This window comes from Cetorhinus maximus, chromosome 12, assembly GCF_964194155.1.
Source record: "Cetorhinus maximus chromosome 12, sCetMax3.hap1.1, whole genome shotgun sequence".
Classification (NCBI taxonomy): Eukaryota; Metazoa; Chordata; class Chondrichthyes; order Lamniformes; family Cetorhinidae; genus Cetorhinus; species Cetorhinus maximus.
The window spans coordinates 76,943,720-76,953,776 of record NC_135890.1 but is presented as its reverse complement, the minus strand read 5'-3'; the positions used below and the strand labels follow the sequence as shown (position 1 = coordinate 76,953,776).

At 42.3% G+C, this 10,057-nt stretch overlaps 1 protein-coding gene across 1 annotated transcript in view; it reads left to right on the top strand.

Moving 5' to 3' along the window:
• The first annotated feature begins 2,692 nt into the window (after positions 1-2,692).
• The window catches only part of LOC144687600 (uncharacterized), a 34,788-nt gene continuing 27,423 nt past the window's right edge, over positions 2,693-10,057 (top strand). The window contains exon 1 of the mRNA XM_078553936.1: positions 2,693-2,795. The gene's annotated coding sequence lies outside the window, so the exon portion shown is untranslated. The remainder of the gene's footprint in view (positions 2,796-10,057) is intronic.

The window sequence follows — 10,057 nt, the reverse complement described above, 5'->3', positions numbered from 1 at the left end:
ATAACACTGATAACAACTACTCATCAAGGCTCCTTGGACAGCACCTTCCAAACCTGCGAACTCTATCACCTAGAAGGATACGAACAGCAGATGCATGGGAACATCACCACCTGCAACTTCCCCTCCAAGCCACACACCATCCTGACTTGGAACTATATCACTGTTCCTTTACTGTCACTGGGTCAAAGTCCTGGAACTCTCTCCCTAACATCCCTCCGGGTGCAAGACTCTTAAACAGGGAGTCTCACTACCCTCTAAGGTCCAGAACCGTACTGAGCATCAATGACACAAAACAACTTTGAATACAATTTTCACTTTATGTGGAGAATCTTTATTAACCCACTAAGCAATAGTATATACTCACAACACCAGTTGCTTAGGATGACCCATGTGCAGAAGCTCATTCCCGGGTGGTCAGAGTGCTGAATGAATTCTTCCATACGGCTTCCTGGCTGCAGCAACAATGTCCTTGAGAGCTGTGGCTTTATACTTCTTTCTGACCCTGGTCCCACAGCATATAAAGTAATGTCTTAAATTGAGTCATCCAACTGGATTATCAATCCCATCCTGGCCATGCAAAGACCACTGCACATGTTCATTTCCTGCTCTCAGCAGCGTGAGGATGGATGTTTCTTTTTAATATTTTGGGGGAACATTGTGTTATTCTCTAAAGGAAGCTTGGTGTCTGTGTCCGTGTGTATGTGGTTTAATTAAGCTGGGCAGAGGTTGATAGGAGTCAGGCTGTCTGGGGGTTTGGAAACATGAAAGGCGTTAAGTTTAAGGTCCAAGTAAATAGGTTAGATCTAACATTTGCATTTTTAGATAAGGTGAGAGGTTGTTTTAAAGGGGAATCAGAGGCATCAAGGAAAACGTTAGCATCCTGCCGAAATCCATAGGTAATTGGTAGAGGGGTATTATATTTTTATTCGCCCAAAAGCAAAGACAAGATGGAAACATGAAAGATCTTATGTTTGGAACGGTTTGAGTTTCAAAGAGGTGTGAGAACAATGGGACTGTGATGAAAGGGGAAAAGGTATATTGGAGTTACCATGGATAACTGGTTTTTAGCTATTGAGCTGGATAGATGTCGAGCCATTAATCTGGAGATAGCTGGAGCTGTTGAGAAGTCTTGGGCTGCAGCAAGCCATTTTATTCTGAAGTGAATTGCATAGCAAAGTGGAAGAGGGTACAGATCTTGTGGTACGCCTTTATTGAAGCTAGAGCAGTCTGCCTTGTGTGATATTACTAGGTTCCATATTTAAATATCTATAATGAAGTGTTGCCTGGAAAGTGTTTACTTGTGGGTTTGACCAAGTAGGGAGTTTTGGGGAAATGTTTTGTAAGGCTGACCTTAATTGTGTATCTGTAATCTTGTGTGTTTTTTTTGTTAATAAAACTTTTACTTTTAATTGTCAAAAACCTAAAAACTGAGATTGGTACGTCTTTTTCTTGTTTTTAGAATACAAAATAAGGCTGTGGCCCGTAAACCATGTTTCCGTCTGGGATTTGGTTTGCGCAACAATTAACTCCTGCTGTGGTCATAACAGCAGGTCTCCAGGTACCTGCCAGGAATGGATGTGATTTCTGTATCTTAGTAAGGCTGGAAGAAAGCCATTCACACATAGCCCAGAGGACATTGTCTAGGTCAGTTTCTGTAGACTGGGTTAAAAACAAAAAACTGCGGATGCTGGAAATCCAAAACAAAAACAGAAATACCTGGAAAAACTCAGCAGGTCTGGCAGCATCGGCGGAGAAGAACAAAGTTGACGTTGCGAGTCCTCATGACCCTTCAACAGAACTCTCTGTTGAAGGGTCATGAGGACTCGAAACGTCAACTTTGTTCTTCTCCGCCGATGCTGCCAGACCTGCTGAGTTTTTCCAGGTGTTTCTGTCTGTAGACTGGGTGCCTGGTGGTTAGTTACTGCCCCAGTGACATGCCCTGACAAGTCTATGTGTGCTTGTCCCTGTTTTGTTGAGACTGTCTTTATTTTAAAAAAGTTCCATATAAGCCTCAGTATTGATATCTGGTTAGAATCCTTCTCCCTTCATCCTAATGTCCTCCACAGTTCACGTTCCCACCACCCGGTTTTGAGTTCTGCACACTGGTCCACATCACAATTTACTCTCAAACAGAAATACAAGACATATTAAAAATGCCTTACTGCATAACAGGAATAGACAAAATATCAAAATGTGCACCTACACCATATGTCCTGGATTTAGCCTGGTTTAAAACAAAAACTGGTTTTCACTGAATGAATTTGCCCTGGTTTAAAATTAAAACTGGTTTTCGCTGAAAGAATTTGTCCTGGTTTAAAATAAAAACTGGCTTTCACTCAATCTGCCTTGGTTTAAAACGAAAAACTGGTTTTCACTGAATTTGCCTTGGTTTAAAAAGAAAAACTGGTGCTCCCTCAATATAGTCAATAGGTGTTTTGTGCTCTTAAGTTTTTCCTCCTCAAACATAAAAAGCTAATTTTAAAGGTCCTAGGACAGAAAATCAGCTGAGATGTCCAAAGCCCAAACCTGCTGCCACTGTCAATGCCATCAATGGTGTTATTGTGATACCTGTTACCTGCCATGCCGTCATTCCCCGATGTTAGCATTTTCTTGCCCCTAACAAAGATGGCGATTGCATCTCCTTCAAACAGGCTTCAGGTTTGCTAATGCGCATGCTTACGGCCGGTGCGGCGCCCGATTGTGGGCTTGCGTCTCAGATCATCCCAGCGACGATGGCACGACGTGAGGGATAAGGTGAAACGGCGAGGTAAACGGGAGGATGACTAGATGTCTAGGCGAGCGGGCGGCGAGGTGGTTGAGAGAAAAAAAAAAGAGAAACGGGAAACGCGGCGGCGATTCCGCGGTCGTTCGAGTGTTTGAAGTGGCGGTTGACGGTTGAGCTGGGTTCCGGGAGCTGGGGGCTGTTCGCGCCGGTCCCTCTGCTGCTCCATTGCTTTTCCCCAGTTGTCCCTGACACATCAAGGTTTGTGTGCATTTGCAGCAATGCACTGTCTGCAGTAACTGTGCATCATCAGTGTTATGAATTAGGAGCGATCTGAGACTACTTGTTACCTTGATCACACTTGCACTGGCATTTTACAGCAGCGTCAGTTCAACAGCTGCTTTACGGGTAGTTCGCAATGCAACGCTGTGAATTTTGATCAGTTTTATGTGCACTTCAAGAATTGCGTTCTTGGCACATCTATATTCTAATGTATGCAAAGCATGTTGACCTCCACCGATATGAAAGCCCTGCAGGCACATTGCCATCTGACATGGCAACGCAAGTTGTAATTTTCTGTTTATGCAACCCGGACGGCTGAGTGCCTGAAGTTTTACGGTCGTTAAATTTAATGTTTTTTGCATCTGCTGCGACATAGATTGAACATGATTGCGGCGGGGAGGCTGGGGGGGCGGGGGAATGTCTAGAAGTTTCTAGAACAGTACGATAGGTGGCGTTCACCGTGCTGGCGTAATCCGCCCATTTGCAGAAGAAGCTTAAAATGCCGTCGAGTCCCATCTTTTGTTTTTATTCCGTTTGACGGTTTTAAAACTAATTTCTCTTGATGCTTTGATCCAGGAGGGGCACATTAAGGACCAGTGTTTCATGCAAGATGACTGGATGTTGTGTTGAAATTAAGGCGCATAATGCAGCCCTGACTTCCGGAGTGTGAGCCGCTTATGCTCTGCATATAGTTTTAGCGTTTAAAGGGACATCAATAGGCAATTGAGTGAAATTGGTAGACCTCAAATCAGTACAAGTTCCATGTTATAGCAAAGAAACCAGATCACTTAGCCTATCAAGAATGCACCTTTGGTTTTTCTCCACTGGTCATCTAGTTCAGCCTTGCTCCCAATGCTCTCCATTATTTCTATTTTCCAACAAATGCTTGACTCGTCAAAAGTACTTAAGAATTCTTCATTGATTTGTGGCAGAGATTAGAAACAGGAGTAGACTACTCAGGTCCTGGAGCCTGTTCCACCATTCAATGAGATCATGGCTAACTGTAAACCTGCCTATGCCCCCTAGTCCTTAATGCCTTTGGGTAACCAAAACCTATCAATCTCAAATTTTAAAATTAACAATCAGTCCAATCAAACAAGAAAAGAAAAGATGCACTGTTGGACCTGACTCTTGGAAATGAGGTGGGCCAAGTAGATCAAGTGTCAGTGGGGAAACATTTAGGAGACAGTGATCATTGTATTGTACATTTTAGGATGACGATAGAAAAGGACAATAGACAATCCAGAGTAAGAATAATTAACTGGACGAGAGCCGATTTTGATGGGGCAAGAACGGATCTGGGCCAGATAAACTGGAACAAAAGATTGGCAGGAAAAACTGTAGCTGAATAATGGGCTACCTTTAAAAAATAATTTGGTTCGGGCACAGTCAAGGTATATTCCATCGAAAGGGAAAGGTAGGGCAAACAAATCCAGAGCTCCCTGGATGAAAATGGAGATAGAAATTAAGATAAAGAAGAAAAAGTGTGCTTCATGACAGGTGTCAGGTAGAAAATACAATTGATAACCAAGAGGAATACAGAAGGGTCAGAGGGGAGGTGAAAAAGCATATTGGAGAAGCAAAGAGGGATTATGAGAGAAGACTGGCAGCCAACATAAAGGGGGACTCCCAAAGTCTCCTATAGACATATAAATAGTAAAAGGGTGATAAAAGGAGTAGGGCCAATTAGGGACCTACGAGGGAATTTACACATGGACGAAGGGGCCATGGCTGAGGTATTAAATTAATACTTTGCATCCATCTTTACCAAGGAGGTAGTTGCTATCCAGGCCATGGTGACAGATGAGGAAACTCTGTCACTAGAAGAGTTCAAAATTGATGAGGAAGTGTTGAATAGACTGTCAGTACTTAAAGTTGACAAGGCACTGGGACCGGACGAGATGCATCCAAGGATATTGAAGGAAGTGAGAGTAGAAATTGCAGAGACACTGGCCATAACTTTTCAGCCTTAGACTCAGGGGAGGTGCCAGAGGATTGGAGAATTGCAAACATTATGGCCTTGTTCAGAAAAGGTTGTTAGGATAAGCCCAGTAATTACAGACCAGAAAGTTTAACTTCAGTGGTGAGCAAGATTCCAGAAACAATTATTCAGGATAGAATTAGTAGTCACAAGGAAAAATATGGGTTGATAGGGAAGAACCAGCATAGATTTCTAAAGAGGAAATAGTGTTTAACTAACTTGCAGGAGTTTTTTTGAAGCGGTAACAGAAAAGGTCGATGACGGTAATGCTGTTGATGTAGTGTACATGGACTTTCAAAAGGCATTTGGTACAATGCCACACAACAGATTTGTGAGAAAAGTTATTGCTCATGGAATAAAAGGGACAGTAGCAATGTGGATATAAAGGCCAACATCCCATTAGCCTTTTTTAATTAGTTTCTGTGCCTGTTTATGAAATTTTTAATGATCTATGCACCTGGACCCCCAAGCCTCTTTGGACCTCCACTGTTTCTAGCTTTTCACCATTTCTTTTATGGGCCCAAAGTGGATGACCTCACATTTGCCCACATTAGGCAAAACTATGGAAAGTGGATTTCATTCTACCAATATCTTTGTGATTTTATTCTACCTATATTTTTGTCATCAGCAAATGGAATAGTAAACCAAAATATTTACATCATCTAAGTAGTTACTAAATATGGTGAATAGTTGATGTTCCAACACAGATCTTTGCAGGATATTACTGGCTACATCCTACCAATTAGAGCACCTTCCATTATCCCTACTATGCCTCCTTCTGCTCATCCAGTTTTTTAACCTGGTTAATAATTTGCCTTTAATTCCATGAGCTTATGCTGACAATCTGATATGAGAGCCTTTATCAAATACCTTCTATCAGTTGAAAAACAAAATGGTTCATGAATTGAAAGAACTTTGAGACTGTATATAACTTGTTATAATTTTCCAATGGGCCAAGTGGCCTTTTTCTGTGCTGTTAACTTTCTATGATTCTATGAAGTTATATTTATATAACATCTTTAGCATAAATTCAAAAGCCACTTCACAGAAACATTTTTGGGACAATGGTTTGCTGTTCAGTGGTCTGGTCATAACCCAGGGGGAGGTAGAAAGAAGTATGGCATCTGGCCTTTGGAAGGTAGAGATCGATTCATCAGATAATAATAGCAGTGCCTCTGTCAGCAGGTTTCATGACAGTGTTAGAGTTGAACAGAAGAGAAAGGAGTGCAATAAATTCAGAGGGAGACATATAAAATATAAGGTGTTGCTAAGAGTGCACTCAAAAACAGACATAGCTAAGATCTATATGTAGTATATGTAGAACATTCCTTGTTCCAGTCCTACTTGGATGCCTGCTCCCTCACCTCATTTTCCGGTGCTGTTTCCTGCATTTGCCAGGAACTGGAAAATCTTTGTCAATTTTGCTTCTAATTTCCACCCCTCTCACCTTCACATGGTCCACTTCTGACTCTTCCCTTCCTCAACTTCCCTGTCTCTATTTCTGGGAATGGGTTATGTACTAATATTCACTATAAACGCACTGACTCCCAGAGCTATCTCAACTACAGTTCCTCACATCTTTTGTCAGGGCTCCATTTTGTTCTCCCAGTTTCTCCCTTTTTTGCATCTGTTTGGATGATACTGCCTTCAGTACCAGTGTTTCTGATATATCTTCCTTTTTTCTCAACAGAGGAGTCCTCCCCCACTGTGGTTTATAGGGACTTTGACTGTCTCCTTCCCATTGCCTGCCCTTCTCCCTCCCAGAATTATGCTAGGGTGGTTATTGTTCTTACCTCCACCCCACCTTCCTCCACATTTAAAAGATCAGTCCTTCATCATTTTGGCCACCTCCAGCATGACATCACCAAACACATCATACCCTCCCCTTTCAGCATTCCAAAGGGACCATTCCCTCCGTGATACCCTGGTCTAGTCCTGAATGGGAGACTGAAGGCAGTTTCATAGAATCATCGAATAGTTACAGCACAGAAGGAAGACATTCAGCACAATGTGTCTCTGCAAGAGCAACTCGGCTAGTTCCATACACCCATCCCATTCATACACCTTTTCCTTGTAGCCATGCAAATCATTTCTCATAAGATTTATCAAATTCCCTACTGAAAACTATGATTGAATCTGTCTCCATCACACTATCAGGCAGTGCATTCCAGATCCTAATCACTCTTTGCATAAAAAATTTTTCTTCATATTGGCTTTGGTTCTTTTGTAATTCAACTTAAATTGGTGTCCTCTGGTTCTCGACCTTCCACCAAGGGGAACAGCTTCTCTCTGTCTACTCTGACCAGCTCCTTCATGATTTTGAAGACCTCTATCAAATCTCCTCCCCACCTCTTATCTAAGGAGAACAATCCCAGCTTTGGCAAACTATCCACAAATGGTTCATGGCTAATCTACCACATTCTACCCTCTGAAAATTTGAGGCCATTCGAAGCTCTGCTGCCTGTGCCATAGCTCATACCAAGTCCCATTCCCTTACCACCCCTGTGCTTGCCAACCTAAATGGCTCTTGGTCAAGCAATGCCTTGATTTTAAAATTCTCAGCCTTGTTTTCAATTCCCCCTCATGGCCTCACCTCTCCCCATCTCAGTAATCTCCTCCATCCCACAACCCTCCAACATATCTACGCTTGCTAATTTTGATCTCTTTAGCAGCCCCAATTTTAATTGCTCCACCAGTGGTGACTGCTCCTTCAGTTGCCTAAGCCTAAACTCTGGAATATTCTCCCTACACCTCTGCACCTTTCTAGCCCACTTTCCTCCTTTGGCAGTGTTGAAAGATATATATGTAAATGCAGGGAGCAAAGTATATAAAGCTGATGAGCTGAGGGCACAGATAGACACAAGGCAGCATGATATCATCGCTATAACGGAAAATTGACTTAAGGAGGGGCAAAAATGGTAGCTCAACATCGCTGGATATAGAGTTTTCAGGCAGGATAGGGAGGGGTTAAAAAAGGTAGGGGTGTAGCATTATTGGTTAAAGAATCAATTACAGCTGTGAGGAGGGATGATATATTAAATGAAGCATCAAATGAGGCCATATGGGTTGAGCTCAGAAATAAAGAAGGGGCAGCCACATTGCTAGGAGTATACTATGGGCCGCCAAATAATGGTAGCGAGTTAGAAGAGAAAATATGTAGACAGATTTATAAGTGCAAAAACAATAGGGCAGTAATCGTTGGGGACTTCAACTACCATAATATCAATTGGGATATGAATAGTGTGAAGGGCACAGAGGGCACAAAATTCTTGAACTGCATTCAAGAGAACATTTTTAGCCAGCATGTAACAAGCCCAATGAGAGGGGGCGCAATTCTAGATTTAGCCTTAGCAAATGAAGCTGGGCAAGTGGGTGAAACAGCAGTGCGGGACCATTTTGGAGATGGTGACCATAATATAGTTGGATTTAACATCATTATGGAAAAGGGCAAGCATAGAACAGGCGTAAAAGTTCTAAACTGGGTGAAGGCAAATTTTACAACACTGAGAGGTGAGCTGGCAAGAGTGTACTGGATACAGCTATTAGAAGGAAAAACTGTCAAATCGGTGGGAGGCATCCAAAGGTGAGATTCTATGGGCACAGTGTAAACATGACCCCACATAGTCCCCTGGTTATCCAGAGGCCAAGATAAAGCAGACAAAGAAAGCTTATGGCAGTCACAAAATTCCTAATACTGTAGAAAGCCAAAAGGAGTATAGAAAGTACAGGGGTGAAGTAAAATGGAAATTAGGAAAGCAAAAAGAGGATGCGAAAAAATATTGGCAGGTAAAATCAAAGAAAATCCTAAGAATGTTTTACCAGTACATTAAGAGCAAGAGAATAACTAAGGAAAAGGTAGGGCCTATCAGAGATGTACATGGTAACTTGTGGGTTGATGCAGAAGATGTGGGAAGGGTGTTCAATGAGTACTTTGTCTCTGTCTTCACTAAGGAGAGGGATGATGCAGAAATTCTAGTTAAACAGGAGGAGTGTGAAATATTAGATAAAATAAGCATAATGAGAGAGGAAGTACTGGAGGGATTGGCACCCTTGAAGGTGGATAAATCACCAGAGCTAGATGGATTCTATCCCAGGCTGTTGAAGGAAGCCAGGGAGGAAATAGCAGATGCCCTGAGGATCATTTTCCAACCCTCTCTAGATACAGGCGAGGTCCCAGAGAATTGGGGGTCTGGAACATTGTACCCTTATTTAAAAAGGGTGTGAGGGATAGACCAGAAAATTATAGGCCGATTCAGTCTGACTTCGGTGGTGGGCAAGTTATTGGAAACAATTGAGAGACAGGATAAACTGTTACAAAAACAGAATTACCTGGAAAAACTCAGCAGGTCTGGCAGCATCGGCGGAGAAGAAATCAGTTAACGTTTCGAGCCTTCATGGCCCTTCGGCAGAACCATGAAGGCTCGAAACGTTAACTGATTTCTTCTCCGCCGATGCTGCCAGACCTGCTGAGTTTTTCCAGGTAATTCTGTTTTTGTTTTGGATTTCCAGCATCCGCAGTAGCTTTTAGCTTTTTGTTTTTATCTTAGGATAAACTGTTACTTTGAAAGGCGTGTTTGATCAGGGATAGTCAGCATGGTTTCATTAGGAGAAGATCGTGTCTTACTAACTTAATAGAATTTTTTGAGGAAGTAACAAGGAGGATTGATGAGGGTAGTGTAGTGGATATTGTCTGTATGGATTTCAGTAAGGCATTTGACAAGGTCCCCATATGGCAGATTGGTCAGGAAAGTGAGATTTCATGGGATACAGGGGAAGGTGACAGGTTGTATCCAAAACGTGGCTCAGTGACAGGAAACAAAGAGCAATGGTTCTTGAATGTTTTTGTGAATGGAGAATGGTTTCCAGTGGTGTTCCACAGGGCTCATTGTTGGGCCCTTGTTGTTTGTTGTATATAGTAATGATTTTGACTTAAATGTGGGAGGCATGATTGGGAAATTTGCAGATGACACAAAATTGGCTGTGTAATTGATAGTGAAGAGAATAGCTGTTGTGTCCAGAATGATACCAATGGTTTGGTTGAGTGGGTGGAGAAGTGGCAAATGGAATTCAGT